Here is a 17,087-nt window from a genome sequence, read left to right on the forward strand (position 1 = left end):
AAAAAGATGTGGTATTTAAACACAATGGAATACTACTTGGCCATAAAAAATAACCAAATAATGCTATTTGCAGCAACGTGGATGGACTTGGAGGGTATTATGCCAAGTGAAATAAGTCAGACAAAAAAAGACAAATACTGTATGATATGACTCATATATGGAATCTAAAAATCACAACAAACTAATGAATATAACAAAAAAGAAGGAGAATCATAGATACAGAGAACAACCTAGTGGTTACCAGTGGGGAGACAGGAGGGGGAAGGGGCAATACAGGTGTAGGGGATTCAGAGGTACAAACTATTACGTATAAAATAAGCTACAACGATATATTATACAGCATGGGGAATATAGCCAATATTTTATAATAACTATAAATGGAGTATAACCTTTAAAAATTGTGAATCACTCTACTGTACACCTGTAACTTACATAATGTTGTACATCAGCTGTACTTCAATTAAAAAAAAAATAGGTTCCTTTCCAAGATACTTGGGGATTCCTGAGATTTTTTCATTATCAGCCACATCCATTCATTTACAACCCATTTGCATAGCAAAACCCAGGTAACAAAGGGGAAATTTTCTATGCCAAAGGGCTTAATCTGGACATAACTACCACTGACAAGGGGTAATGACAGGGGGTGGATATTCAGGAAAACTCTTTTGGCTTAAGAAAAGAATAAGCTCAATAAGTCAAACCTACCCCCAAAGGCAAAGTTCACAGGATTTAGTATGGTCAATGAGAACTTTTTCCCCTTTCCATTCAAGCCTAACACAGCATTCATGAGTCCCGTAGAGAGAGTTCTATATCATCGTTTAGGAGGCTGGAGAGACCCAAGCCACAGTCCCCATAAGATTCACTTACGGGGAGATTTGACTGCAATGAAATCTGAGGGTACATGATTCATGTTACTGTTTTAAGTGGGTCTTTTTCAAACTCTTAAATCATACAGAAACAAGAGGGGTACTTTATTCCACTTATACCTTTCTATGTTTCATCTGTTTATTTTTATACAGTTCTTCTCAGCTATTTCCTTAAGCTTTCAGAACTAATTTGAATGGAAACTTTCTGCTGGTGAGAGCACATCACATCTTCACCATGAAGATTTCCATCATCTCTCCTTCCTGTCGGGTACCATTTTCCTCTGTACAGTGAGGCATGAATTCAAGAAGCCGCAAATAGTGATTCAGGTGTTGTCGTTTTTAAAGGATACTGTGAAATAAACAAATCTGGACTTAGGAAGGAGAGACTTTCTTAGAAACGATTATTGCAAGGGAGGGAGGAAGGGGACTGTTGCCATCGGGGAGAGTGACTACTGCAAGAAGGAAAATACTCTGACCCTAAGGACTGCAGCACCTCAAAGGTTAGGGAGCAAGGGGGTTCCTATTACAAGAAGGAAGGAGCCGGGCTGGAAAGAACCAGGTGTGGTGAAGTGGATGAAAGGGTGGCCTGACTGGACAGTAGATCAGAGAATGGTTTACCTGGAGGCCAGCCTGCCGTCAGGAGGGGCTGCCTGCAGGCTCAGGCTGAGGGTGGGACTTGGAGGAAGGAGAGAAGCTGAACCCAAGTTTGGTTCACAAGTGTCTTAGTCTGTTTTGGCAGCTGTAACAAAATGGCACCTTAATCATTTCACAATACATACCTGTATCAAACCATCACCTTAAACTTACATAATGTTACATGTCAGTTACATCTCAGTAAAGCGGGGAAAAGATACCAGAGACTTGGGCAGCTCATAAACAGTGGAAATTTAGCTCTCACAGTTCTGGACGCGAGAAGTCTGAGGTCAAGGTGTCAGCGTGGTCAGGTAGGAGCCCTCTTCCTGGTTCACAGCTGTTATCCTCACAGGGTGGAAGGGGTGAGGCAGCTCTCTGAGGTCTCTTTTATAAGAGCACTAACCCCATTCAAGAAGGCTCTACCTTCAGGGCTTCCCTGGTGGTGTAGTGGTTGAGAGTCCGCCTGTCGATGAAGGGGACGTGGGTTCGTGCCCTGGCTTGGGAAGATCCCACGTGCCGCGGAGCGGCTGGGCCCGTGAGCCATGGCCGCTGAGCCCGGGTGTCCGGAGCCTGTGCTCCACAACGGGAGAGGCCACAGCAGTGAGAGGCCCGCGTAACACAAAAAAAAAAAAAAAAAAAAAGAAGGCTCTACCTTCATGACCTCATCACTTCCCAAAGGCCCCCACCTCCTAATGTCACCCCTTTAGGGGTTAGGATTTCTATACATGAACTTGGGGAGGGGGACACCAACATTCAGACCATACCAATGTGCATTTTGTCCCAACTGATCAGTGGGGACAAGCAGTTTGGCTAATCATTTGAGAGGCAAAGAATGGGAATTTAGAAGGACTGTGTCTGGCCTTGTCCTAGGTAAACAGGGGAAGCAGGGGTGGGGGGCCATTGGTGAGTCCTAGGTGAACAAGGGGGACACTTGTGAATCCTACGTGAGTAATACAGGGATTGCTTCCTTACCATCAGCGATTTTCCAGAACACAGAGCGTGGAGATATTTCTTCTTTTTTTTTTTTTTAAGTGGATTTTTTTTTACAATTGATTAATTAATTTATTTATTTTTGGCTGTGTTGGGTCTTCGTTTCTGTGCATGGGCTTTCTCTAGCTGCGGCAAGCGGGGGCCACTCTTCATCGTGGTGCGCGGGCCTCTCACTGTTGTGGCCTCTCCCGTTGTGGAGCACAGGCTCCAGACGCGCAGGCTCAGTAGTTGTGGCTCACGGGCCCAGTTGCTCTGCGGCCTGTGGGATCCTCCCAGCCCAGGGCTCAAACCCGTGTCCCCTGCATTGGCAGGCAGACTCTCAACCACTGCGCCACCAGGGAAGCCACGAGGTATTTCTTAACCATCACTATTTTTCAGGCTCAGGGCTTGAGTAAAGTATGATATTGTCAGTACAAATGAAAGAAAATTCAAAAATATATAATCAAAGGACAAGGCAGGGCCCTTCGATGTGACACACTGAGGATCTAAGCAACCAGGAAAGCTTGCTTCCCCAGGAAAAACACACAAATAAGACAAACCCATTTTGTAATTCCTTGAAATCAAATAGCTGCTTTTCTGTGAGGAGAATGAGAAATCATGTGGCTGGAAATTTCACTAACGGTCTAGATGACTGTGAAAATGTCAAGCTCCCCCCACCATTTAGAGCTTCCTGGAGACTAAACTGTAGAGGAGTATCAAATATTTGAGCCACATAAGCTTTACGATGATCCTGGAGACCAGATCTGAGGAGACAACTACGGAGGTGAAATTCGCCCCTTGTCTTTCCACCATTGTAGAGTCATTTCCTTTTATTCTTCATTTAAAAACAATTTTTAATGTTCCCCTTTAAAAGGTCAGTGCTTGTGGGAAGGACCTCAAGGGGGGTGCTGATCAGAAATCAGCAGGATTCAGAGAAGCATGGAGCTGCAGAGAGAATGGGGAGGCAGCCCAGACAAGCTTCCCTTCTGTAAATTCCCCCTGGCGCTGGCCCCGAAACCAAGGAGAAGTCCACCCTTCTGATTTCGTTCACCTTAATGATAAGCGGACAGAGGGGTTTTTATTTTGATTTGGCTTATGTGAAGGACCATCCCCTTTCCAAAGCTCACCTGCCTTCCCTCCACCATCTCCTTGGGGCACTGTGCCCTTCACCACTCCACAGGCTGCTGGCTTCATCGGAACCTGTTCTCTGGGTGTTAATACAGTTTTCCATCTCAATGGAATCCATACTGGGTACTGTTTTTCTGTAAATGTGTTCTTTACACATTATAGTGGTTGATTTTACAAAAAGCCTACTTTTATAGAAGGACCAAGACATATATTTTCTTTTCTTTTTTTTTTTTTTTTTTTTGTCTGCATTGGGTCTTTGTTGCTGCTCGCGGGCTTCTCATTGCAGTGGCTTCTCTCATTGCGGAGCATGGGCTCCAGGCGCACAGGCTCAGCAGTTGTGGATCACGGGCTCTAGAGTGCAGGCTCAGTAGTTGTGGCACACGGGCTTAGTTGCTCCGCAGCATGTGGGAACTTCCCAGACCAGGGCTCAAACCCGTGTCCCCTGCATTGGCAGGTGGATTCTTAACCACTGCACCACCAGGGAAGCCCAAGTCATATATTTTCAATGCAAGAAACTTCATAGACAGAAAAATAACACTGACATTACAATTATTAGGACTTTAGTGAGTCACTGTAACAATAATAATTTGGATGCCTCATATCGATTAAAAAGTAATGGCAGGGACTTCCCTGGTGGCGCAGTGGATAAGACTCCGTGCTCCCAATGCAGGGGCCCTGGGTTCAATCCCTGGTCAGGGAACTAGATCCCACATACATGCTGCATGTAAGAGTTCACATGCCACAGCTAAGGAGACCTCGAGCCACTACTAAGGAGCCCACCTGCCGCAACTAAGACCCAGTGCAACCAAATAAATAAACAACTAAGTAAATAAAGTAGTGGCGTGTGTGTGGAAAATAGTGCACTTTAGAGTTTACGTTGCTCATTGAGAATGCAGAAATAAAATCACCCGCGACCAAAATATGTAAGTAGGATTGTAATTTTCAATATAACTTTGCTACTTATGCTGCCTGTTTGAATTATGCATAATTTTATTTAGTTGCACATTAAATCTATCACAGAGAAATCAAAGAATCCCCTTATCTTTGTTATTCAAAGCTCTTATACACCTGAGAGATGACCCTATCAAATAACAGAAAAATCAAGGAGAAACTTGGCATCCAATTTCTAAAGGAAGTCGAACCACACCACAGGTTACTGACTGTGGACCCTCTAACCAGCTAGCAGAAGAAGCCATGTCCTGAGGCTTTCTGACAATCCTAATTTGGATTAACATTGCTTAATCAAGGCCAGTTGGATTCTAGAGCCTGGGCCTCTGTGTCCAAGAATCTAATTCAATGAATGCTGTAAGTAAAGGTGTTTAAGCTTCATTCGGACCCACTGAAGTTATAACACTATTAGATAAGCTACATAAATTTTTCAGAGAACACACAGAATCTACTTGCAGTGAATAGCATTTTTAGTAAAGAAATGATAAGGATTCCTCAAGAAAAAGATGGTGAACAGGTGCTCACAAGCAATCGAAATGAAAACTGTTCACAAGTCATATCCAATAAGTCAAATGCCATTTGTGCCAGTCTTACACACAGTTGCAGCAAAGATTCAAGGAAGACGGTGGGAGAGGTGGCTTGAAGACTGCTCCTTGAGAATTCCGTACACTATTCTCCCAGCTGAAGTCTACAAGCAGGATTCCCTGGAGCTAGAGCTAGTTAACATTTATTTATATTAGTGATAGTTACTGTGGCAAAACCTACAGAGGTTGGGAGAGTTACAAGTATTATTGTAGAGAAAGCACTATCAGACTATTTTCATCTAAAGCTTTGTTCAAGATTTTTTTAAGTGAAAACATTAGATTTTAATGCATGTTATAAATATAGGGCATGCAGTCTCCTTAGATGAATGACATTTTATCAAGTTAACTCTCCACTAACCTCCAGAAGATTATCTATAATTCAACTCAACACAATTATTCAATATCACAAGGCACTGTGCTAACTGCTGCAGATAAAAGAATAAAGGAGCATCCCTGCTGTCTGAGTGCTCACAGCCTAATGGAAAGACAAATACATAAGCAACCGATTAAAATGAAATATGATAAATGCTACTCACAGAAGAATAAGAAAACAAGTTTTGTTTGCCTCACCAGAGGCTGAGGAAGATATCAGAAAGTTAAAGCCAAAGTGACATTTGAGTTGGGCATACAGTCTGCTGGGTTAAAAAAAATAATGGGGATGGATACTCCCGGCTGAAAGAGCAGAAAAATTAAGGCACAAGGTATGGGTTGAGGATGTGCCCTGGGCACCACGATGAACCCAGCACAGGTAGGCAGGTATAGCACACAACACATGGAGGAGAATACAGGGCAGGAGCTGGGAAGCCAAGGGCGGGACAAGGACGTAAAGACGCCCCCAGAGTGTATCCTCGTGGAGTGCTGTACCGGGATCTGTGTTTTACGGCCCATAGCTCAGTGTGGATGATGATGAGAATGAGGAAATGCTGACCGCACGGAGACCGCTTGGGGGACGAAACGATAAGGAGGAACGTCTAGGCAAGAGCGGTGCAGAGCACAAGGCAGGAAGATCTGAGAGATTTAGAGACTGAACTGGGGCGCCTGATGACCAAATGGAGGCGTGAATGCAGGAAGCAGGAGCCCAAAGACCGAAGCTCCTCGTTTAGGCAACTGGAGACTGTCACTACCCACTGAGCTACAGAATGCTGGAGGAGATGCACGTGGGGGGGACCCTGGTGGGGACAGGTCATGTCATCTTCAGGGCACACTGACCTTGAGTAGGACATGGGACATCCAGGTGGATATATATGACCAGAGGCAATTGGGAAAGGACTCAGAAGAGGACCAGAGATGGAAAATAGACTTGAACACTATCATCACGTGGACTTTGATAAAGATCCAGCAGTTCTTTTAACACATCCCCTAGAAGAAGGGCAATTCAAGAAGCCCCAGGCAAGGTGTGAACCCGGTTTGGAAAGTGTCCTCCTCCTTCTCTCCTTCTTATGGTCCCCAAATCCCAGTTACCACCTCTCTCTTCCAGGAGAAATGTTTGCATGTCCCTGATTGGATTTTGGCATTTCTTTGCAATTCCACTGCAAAGTACTGGTCATTTTATTCAAAGCTGCTTCTCAGCTCATGCACTGAACCTCTCCCCACGGACAGACACTCACAGACCTCCTTAGCTCTGATCTGCTCCCCCGGTCCCGACTTTGTATTTAATGGGGTGCAATGTGTACAACAGCTTCCAAGAGGAACATACGACAGTAATAAGAGGAGAGGGCCCAAGGCGGAACACAGGGAAACATCAACATTTTAACGAAGAGAAGAAAAGCTGGGGAAGGGGGCAGAGAGAGAAGCTCTGCGGAGACAGATGAGATGATAAGAATTTGTGGCCAGAGAACATTTCCAAGATATTGGTGTTGGCTGCTTGGGGTGAACTGGGGTTCACCTCTGCAACTCCTTTTTGCAAGGGGAACCATCTCTTTATCGTTGTCTGGAGCTCTGGCATGCACTACTTATTATTTTCCGAATATCTATTTGCCTTTTTTTTTTCTTACTGACAGAATCCCATATTTACATAGACCAGCAATACTTCGAACTAACAGTACTCATTGTCATAACCTCCCTTGTAGCCGAAGGAGGTACGGGTGAAGGTGGGATGCAACACAGTTCTGGATAATGAGATACAGGGACAAGTCCCTGAGTTGGGAATCCATGTGTGAATCAAAAGATGAAACTTCACAGAATCTTGGCTTCCTCCTCCTCTGCTTGAATGTAAACATGATATTGTAGGAAAAGAGTCCGTGTTCTGACCGTGAGACTGAAATCAACATGCAAAGAATGGCACAGCAAAAGGATAAAAGGATCATGGGTCCCTGATGGCATCTTTAAGCCACTGCCTCAGCTTTAAACATCCTACTTCTAGACTTATTGCTCTGTGAAGGAAATGAAAACTTTTTGTGTTTAAGCTATTGCTAGTTGCCCTTTTCTTGTTACTTGCGGCCTTAAGCAATCCCAATTTATGTCTGAAGAAAGTGTACGGCCACGGCAATGGGAATCAGAAAGGAAGTAAGAGCTGTTGGTATGAAGGAAGTCAGAGGTGTGAGATTAGACTGTTCGAAGCGTCATCATATGAAGTTTGTATTCCACAGGAAGAAGCGAAGAGGTGAAGACACAGGACCACTGAGATCCCACAACTCCAGATAACGCTGTGAACACTGTATTATGTAAGTGGAACCCACAGTAGCACATACTTAGAAAAGGTTCTTCAAGCAATGTAATACATTTTCATTCTAGAACCTGCCTCAGTTATCGTAAGCTGAATTACACTGGAGATTTAGGTGGTCTTTACTAAAGCATTAGGTAAGCATCACCAAGCAACATGAGTGGGGCTTGGGACTCTACCTGCATAAGCAGAACCCAATGCATTGCCCAAGGCTGGAAAGCAAAGCTTTCGAACTTTGAGAGTAACCCGTTTGGAGACTCTCTCTCTCTCCCACCTTCTTTCCATAACCTCAGTCCTCCCAGTCTTTCTCTTTTGAGCATGATTAAGGCTTCAGCCCTCCTAGAGAACTGCCAGCTCTCTTCCATGAAAAGGAACTCTTAGCTTTGGGTCAGTTTTGTGTCTCAAGCTTGGCTTTAGTTGGTACCTCCAAGGTCTCTCTGCAGGCTGTGCAAGGCTCTGCTGTGGCCAAATGTGGGCAGAGGAGAACGCAGGGCCTCCTCCAACAATCTCCTGGATCAGTTCCTCCGTGATTAACACTGACAGCATGCTCACGTCCCTCCCCCGTTTGTTAATTTTCTATCCAAAGCGTGGCTTGTTCTCTTATCCAAGAAGGCATATTTGTCCCAGGAATATAATTCTGACAATACTCTTGATTCCAAGTGATCTCTTCTGATAAAAGAAGAGGAAGGTCTTAGTGCCTCTCACCATGTACTCGAGTACCAGTAATATAGGGAATATTCATTGAATGTCGGACTGTTGTCTCTTCTTACCCATGAAATCACAGCTGATTTCACCATTTATTATTGATGATATTTCACCCAATATTGGTTCATGTGATATTAAATACAGGACAAGTTAGCACTATGGTAACATTTTATTTGATTAAAACACTAAACCTTATTTATGTAATTTAGTGAATGTTAATTCACCTGATGTCAAACTGTAACTTCACCTAGAGGGGATCTACTTAAGTAAATATTCTTTATATATTTTTCTTAAACAATGCAGGTCTTGCTTTGATTCCTACTTTTGGAAAATACGTATAATTACCACTTTGAAAATTCACAACTCCAGGGATTCAATGCAGTAATGGGGCTTAAGAAAGATAAGTTAGGAGAGGGCCACAGAGATGAGAAGCCGCACAGCCCCGTCTATTTCTGGGCAGGAAACGAGCAGAAAGGTAGACTGCCTGGTGAATATGATAATCATAATGAAACATAAAACTGAGCCCCCAGCTTCTCTGCATAACATGAAGAGTGACTCTAAGTTTGAGTCTTTTTACTATTATTTTCTGGATCTCAGATTCACATAACTTTAAAAATATGGTTATTAGATTTTTCTTCCCAAACTGCAAAAGTACGCTCATGGAAAAAAAGATAATAATACCAAAAAAAAAGAAGCAGCAGCAGCCAACATCCTCCTCTCTCCCCACCTAATTTTATAACACTCCCTGGTAACAGTTTTATGTGCCTTGTGCCAAGCTTTTCTCAATGCATATATTGTATACAAACAGAATTCTATTCCTTTCCATAAAAGCAGCTTATGAAATGTACAGCGAAATGCATTTTAATTTTTATAACACTGGAAATCTTATAAATAACTCCTGATTTTTATGTTCCAAAAAGTCAACTTTTGGTTTGCAAAATATGGATTGCATAGTTACAGGGGAGAAAGGAAAGTACCATCAATATCTGAACTCACAATATTTGTGTTATACATTAAAATGCAATTGGCGGTGCATTTCTAAGAGATTCAATTCTGTCTTACACCACACAAATACCCAGGAGAGTATTTCTAATACCCTTAAATAGCTAAACACCCTAGATCCTTCCAGAAGAGCACAGGTAACCAAATATGCCCACTAATCAATGTTCAAATAACAGGTGAATGAAATTCTATTTGGTGGTTGGTTGATTGAAAAATATCTGAACTGGATCATTTGAGTATGTTTGAATGTTTCTACCTGCCTTCTTTCAAATATCATTGAAATATTCTTAAGTTAAAACAGCTGCCTGGTTTTCATGCCCCCAGGCAAAGCCTGCATAGAATAACTATTTCCCATTGTTTAAAGCATTTGAATTTTTAAAAATCCTCTTCTTCTCCTCCAGCATTTTCTTCAAAAGTGAAGGGAAGTGTCCTCAACCAGTAATCTTGAGTGGGCAGGTCATGTTGAATTTACTTTGTATTCCCTTCATTCATACCCTTAAATGTAATTGGTTGGCTCTAATGCATAAGTTCAGTAATATTCATATACTTATAATTTTTTTACTAAATTCCCCCAACATAATAAGCCAAGAAGAAAGCCCTCTAATTTCCTGTTTTTTTCTTTTTTCGTGGAAAAGTTACAAAGGCAAGAACAGGAAAGATTTAATAACTGGTCATTCTAAAAGATCATTGAAAATGTGAGTTTAGGGTATCACAAGATTTTTACAAAGGAAAAGAAATACAGAACTTGCTCTTTAATGACTCATGGCTTTCTTTTAAATGGAAAGAATGAAATTCTACTGACATTCATTTTTTCGAGATCCCATTCCTCTCAGCATATATATCTGGCCAAAGATAACTCAGAAGCAGTGACCTTTCAATCTCTTGGAGCTCTGAGCGATGTCTTAAAATCTCTTACGAACGTCAGGGCTGCTAGGGCCTCGCAAGCAGAGCTGACCTCTGGCAGGGCAGAGCCTTTTCAAAGAAGATTATTAGAGGAGCTGTGCCTCAGAAGTGGGTATATCCCAAGACCACTGGGTCAGTTAGCTGTGGCTGCATAACAAATGTCCCCAATCTCAGTGTGTTAAAGCAACAATGATATATTACTCGACTGTGCGGGGTGACTGGGTACTTCTGCTGGTCTTGCCCAAGCTCATTCATGCAGCAGCAGTTATGAGCTGAATGTCCTGAGGGCCTTACTCAACCGTCTGAAGCTTTTGTGGAGATGCCAGGATGGTGGGGATGGCTGGCCTCCCTCTCCATGTGGTTTCTCATGCCTACCTCCTCAGAAAGGGTGGTCTCAGGATTCTAAGAGTATAAGAGTGGAAGCTGAAGAATGTCTGGAGGTCTAGGCTGGAAGGTTCACAGTGTCTCATTCTGCTAGTCAAAAGAAAACTACCTGACTTGAAGGGGTGGCAAAAGAGACCCCACGTCTTGATAAAGGAGTTGCAAAGACTCCGAGGCCATTTCAGTTCATTTTCAAAAAATTAAAAATCCCTCACACCTCCACCCAGCCCAATCCCATCCAAGCCTGGACCAAAAAAAATGATGATGAACTAAGAGCCTCCGTCACCTTCCAGGACTTCGATACAACCACCCTAAAGTAGGATTTTCTACGGCACAGTCTTCCAAGTGAAGCGGCAGAAGAAGACACAATGCAGTGCAATACGATACACCACAACTGTAAACAATGAAGGGAAAGTTTAAAAGGCATATTTATTTGGAGTAGGAACCACAGTCGGACAACATAATTCTACAGAGCTTTGCATTTATAGAAATCATTTGTGAAGTTTGGTGATTCCTCACATGATATCTACCGGTAAAAAACAAAACAAAACGAAAAGACAACTGTTTATAAATGCAGGAGATATCTTCAATGAATCCCTTCATATCACTAATTCCCAACTGATAAATGACAAGCTACAGACAATTGGTTTGTATATTTCTATACTTACAAGAAGAGTTCATAATGGCTCATTACAGCCTCCCCATCAATAAACAGAGTCACTATAACCCACCTCACAGGATCTGCCTGATAATTAGATATGTTATTATGTGCCAATTTCACTGAACAGTGTCTGGAACATAAGTACTCTATAACATTTAGTGTAATAATAACTATTACGAACATCACCAAAAGTTTATCTTTTCAGTAGTAGTAAATTTTGTATTTAATCTCAGAAATCAGAAAAACAATTCATTTTTGCTTTTCTCTAAGATATAATAACAAAGGTTGATGTACGTAGGGTATAACACGCACACACGCACACGCACGCACACACACACACACACGCGCACACACGCACGCACACACACACACACACACACACGCACACAGGCAACCTGAGCTGCCTCAACCACAACCTTTGGAGTGAAGGAGACGGAACTTGCCTTTGGAGTCACTTAATTTAATATATACATTGCTTGCCTTATGCCAGGGGCTGTTCTAGGGAGTTTACAGACATTGATTCATTTGCTCCCCAGAACAAACTTATAAAGTGGGCCCTTTCATTATCTACACTTTAAAGACAAAGAAATCAAGGCACAGAAAGGTCCACGCCAGTAAATGAAAGAGCTGTGACTGCAGCACAGATGGTTCTGGCATGAAAATCCACTCTCTGGCCTGGATTCCCACTCTACATCCTGGCTGACCAACTCCTCATTCGAAGCTCTGCATGGCTATGTAGCTAGCAAGGTATGTTCTCGGTTGAATTAAAATTCCGTGAGAACTAAGGTACTGGAGAATGCTATGTGTGGCACGGGCCTAAAAACTAGCAATTGAGGGATGAAAAACAATTATAAACAACTGTGATGGGGCTTCCCTGGTGGTGCAGTGATTAAGAATCCACCTGCCAAGGCAGGGAACACGGGTTTGAGTCCTGGTCCGGGGGGATCCTACATGCCGCGGAGCAACTAAGCCCATGTGCCACAACTACTGAGCCTGCACTCCAGAGCCTGCGAGCCACAGCTACTGAGCCCATGCGCTACAACTACTGAAGCCTGCACGTCTAGAGCCTGTGCTCTGAAACAAAGAGAAGCCTGCGTACCGCAACCAAGAGTAGCCCCCGCTCGCTGCAACTAGAGAAAGCCCGTGTGCAGCAACGAAGACCCAACGCAGCCAAAAATAAAATAAATTAATTAAAAAAAAAACTGTGAGGCTTTGTTCTAGATGTTCAATTGCTCTATTGTAAAACATGTATCAGAAAGCCCGAGGGGGAGGGGAGAGCTGGAGGGCGCTGGGGCTCAGGACTATAACTTCAAATTCATCTGCCCTTAGACTCAACTTTGGCCGAGAGGGACAGTGCATTATATCCTCATATAACTGCCAATTCTTGCTTCTGAACCCAAACACGCTGGTGACAAGAGGCGGTGCTCTGAGGATCGGTGTCTCTCCATGTGAAATGAGAACAAAGCAAGAATGGAGGAGCGCGATTCCTCAATTATTCTGAAAACAGGACGTGCTTCGTGTGTGCTCATTAACGTTTTAATGTTTCTCTGCAAAACGCTGAGAAATACACAGTGATGGAAACTCCGCTTTGGTTTAAATTAAAATTGAAGATGAATCACAGAAGCTCAGGTTTACTAGGCCCCCTCTTCTCGGCCCTTACATTTATTCTTCAGTTCCCTGCAGTTACAAAAACTCTGCAGCAAATGGCATTCCTTCTCCCATGAAGCCAAAAAAGTGCTGGAGTTCTTGGCGGCCAAGCGGCTCACTTCCAGGAGAAAGAAACTCCTCAAAAGAGACAGTGTCTGGTGCTAAGAATTTAGCCCACAATCCTCAATTCAAACAGCATTCAGAAAAGTAAAGAGGGCCCCTTCTTCTGTCTCATTGTCATGAAATTTAGAAGTAAAGTTAATTTGAGAGTCTGGCTGAGCTGCCGGTAACCTCCACCCACATCTCAGTGGAATGATAAAAGGCACACTCTTGCTAAAATGAGTTTATGCCTTAAGGTCATTTTAATCCCAGTGGTCTATTCCAAAGAGCAGAACATTCTTTAAAAGCTTTATATTGTGATTAGATGATTGGGGTTTTAGGGTTTAAGTGGTACTTTTCCTTCAGCAGAGATCTGCAAAAATTGAATAACTTTTCACCAAATATTTGCCTGAAATGAAAAAGCTTTCCTTTTTCTTAGTGTGACCACAACCTTGACCATACGATCATTAGACTCGGCTGTTTGCAGACAGCTTGGCTTACCCAGGCAAGCAAATGCAATGAAAATGCCTCTATCCAAAAATACACATTTTCTAAGGCAAGTTTTGAGCACAAGCTAATTTCACCAATTCATTTAGGGAGAATCGGCCACACGAGACGAAATTATTAAGAGCATCTCCTAGTACGGGGGCATACTTTCAGGAGACTGAATCTCCTTGGGGAGACAGTCTAGGCTCCTTGCTCACAATTTTGTGTCAGGACAGCCTTGAAGGTTACGCAGTGCAGCCCACGATTTTTTCCGACAACACAGGTTAAGTCTTAACTTCTGTCTCTGACAATATGGAAACTAAACTTGAGATGTTGTCACGACAGAGCATGTAAAAATGCCACATAAAATATAACCCACATTCTTTTCAATGTTTAGTTTTCGGGAAACAAAAACAGTAAGGACATCCCCCAGGGACTCAAAAATGACAAGGACATTGCAAACAAAGTCCTGAGTAAGCGTCTGTGAGCACCTCCAGAGCCAGGAGAGATGCTGGCATCCAGTTAGAATGCAGGGCCCCGTGGAGGGCTGGGGCCCGTGGGGAGGGGCAGTGGGTACACTCAGAGACACGCACCCTCTGGCACCCACTGTGGGCTCTGGTGTGGAAAAGGGTTGGCACGAGGATTAATAAATGAAGGTCTCTCCTTTTACGGGCTGAGAATTCAAATCATGACATCCTGTGTGGTCTGGTGACACCCATGCTAAGATTTTTGTTTGTTTGTTTTTTGTTTTTGCGGTACACGGGCCTCTCACTTCTGTGGCCTCTCCCGTTGCGGAGCACAGGCTCCGGACGCGCAGGTTCAGCGGCCATGGCTCACGGGCCCATCCGCTCCGCGGCACGTGGGATCTTCCCGGACCAGGGCACGAACCCACATTCCCTGCATCGGCAGGCAGACTCTCGACCACTGCGCCACCAGGGAACCCCTAAGATTTTTTTTTTCAAGTGGTCCTGTGATGCCAGGATGCCACACATGGAATCAATTTTTCAAGTCTTTGCTCAAGTCAGCTCGTCAGCGAGGCCTTCCCTGTCACAGGATGAAATGTGCGCTCCCCGGAGCTCCTTTTCCCCTAGCCCTCGCTGCCTTCCAGCATTAAGTTATGTATGTTACTCAACTGTTGGGTTGTTTGCCCGTCTCCACCAACAAGACTGGAATTTCTAGGAGGACCGGGGCTCTGTGCCTGCCTGAAGGAGGCGCCCCGAGTGGTCTCTGTTACGACTAGCACCCGCACCTACCGGATAATCACGGGACGGGACGCATCTGAGTGACACTGCCGCGCCTGTCTGGGCAACGGGGTTAGATACCCGCACTTTCCTGAACTCACTGAGACTTTTCCAGTGAGCGCTGGGGCTGGCGGGTAGATTTGAACCTGGCTATAGCAAAGTGAAATAAAGACACTGCACGCTTGTGTGAGCACAAAAAGGAAACGTGAGGTGGGCGGGAGCAGGGGGGTTTCGAGGAGTGAGGAAAAGCGCAGCGTGGGCGGGTGTGGGAAACGCAGACAGAACACCTCACAGGCCTAGCCCGGGCCCAGGATGGAAGGCACAGCCACACAGGAGCCTGACGTGTCTGAAAGGAGGCGACGCCACAGTGGGCATGAGATGAACAAGAGGTTTTAATTATCCTTCCGAGAGAGTCAGGTATCGACAGAGAATGCCTGAGTAATGCAGAACTAGAGCAGGGCCTGGCATGGTGGGTTTTTCCCCAACTGAAATGCAAACGTCAGCTACTCATCAACCAAGTTTGCTATCTTTCTTCCACAGGGGCCCCAGAGAGCAGCTAAGAAGATGTAGTGGCCAAGCCCAACAGTCTCCAACAGACTCCAATCCCCGTGCTCAGAACACAGAGCTCCGTCGACGAGCCCACGATTCAGCGTGCTCTGAGCTTTCCAGGAATTGCAGAAAAAAGGGAAGGACTGGCAACGCAAACACCCTCGTGATTGTGATTAATTTTTCACGGTCTGACACTGACCAGGCATTCTTCCTCATCCGCATTTCCTCCTTCTTCATGTGCAAGGTCTGGCTTCCCCTTTTACTGCTTCATTAACTCGCTGGTTGCCGCTCTCCACAGGTGTCTGGTAACTCAATTCTCTCCAAGGATTGTCTTCCCTGTATTTTACACACGTGAAAGACATTCCCTGTCCAATTTTCGTCCATCTGAAGTTTTTCTGAGAGAATCAAAGCAAAGATTTGACACCTGCCTTGCGTGCTGTTTTTGCTTTTTATTTTGAACACTCCATTTACTTCAACTAACCGCAGACACAAAAAGTGCCTTTCCCCCACTGCTTGTCATCCATTTCTTATCTCATCTTCTTTGCGATGCAGTACCATTTAAAAAAAAAATCTATTTTACTTTCTAAATCGCTTTCAAGGAGGGCTGTTACCAAGTAAATGCAAATCTGGAATTCCTCGGTATACGCTGGAGGCTTTCCCTTTCCATTGTATGCCTTGATGAATTCACATATAAAGAAATCCCTCTGGAAATACATTTATCAAATTTGGTACCACAAAATATGAGATGCAGTGTTTAGCAAAGCACCTCAATACCTGTAATCAAGAGCCACTGTTTCGTGCTCCGAGACAAAGAATCTATTTTCCTGGACTGTATAACATAAAAGAGCTCCTTTCAATTCATACTTGAGATGCACACCATTCGATGTACATTCTGCCTGAAGAGAAGCGGGCTGTGATTCAGTGTCGCCAAACTCCGTGCATACTAATGACCAGGAGCAGCTTCGTGACAATCGGGGTGAGAGACACCATCTTTCTGGGGTTACAGAGGGTGGTGGCCAAGAGCGGTGGCTCGTTGAGGAAATGAAGAAAGCTCTCAGAAAACACTACCTCGTGTGGAATGCAGAGCTACAGCTGGCCAAGACAGAAGCACCTGGAGGTTTGGTTGGGTGTTTTACTCCAAGGTAGGATCTGTATTCTGTTCAGGGCTCAGAGGAGGTTACTGTGGTAAGCTGAATAAGGGACCTCCAAAATATGCATATCATGATCTCCAGATCCTGTGGATATGTTATGTGACACAGCAAAAGGAACTCTGCAGATGTGACTGAGTTGAGAACCTAGAGATGGGGAGAGGAGCAGGGATCACCTAGGTGGGCCCAACGTCACCACAAGGGTCCTGATAGGAGGGCGGCAGAAGGGAGCTTTGACTCCAGAAAAGGAGTATCAGAGAGATATAGCATGAGAAAGATCCAGCCAGCCACTGCTGGCTTTGAGGATGGAGGAAGGGGCCACAAGCCAAGGAATACAAGTGGCCTCTCGAAGCTGGAAAAGGCAAGGAAACAGATTCTCCACTAGAGAATGATCCAGAAGAAACAGCCCCAATGACACCTCGATTTTAGCTTAGTGCAGCAGTGAGGGTGCTCAGAGAAACAGGACCGGTGGGAG

This window comes from Aethalodelphis obliquidens, unplaced genomic scaffold (assembly GCF_003676395.1).
Source record: "Aethalodelphis obliquidens isolate GAN/ISIS:26980383/991018 unplaced genomic scaffold, ASM367639v1 scaffold91, whole genome shotgun sequence".
Lineage (NCBI taxonomy): Eukaryota > Metazoa > Chordata > Mammalia > Artiodactyla > Delphinidae > Aethalodelphis > Aethalodelphis obliquidens.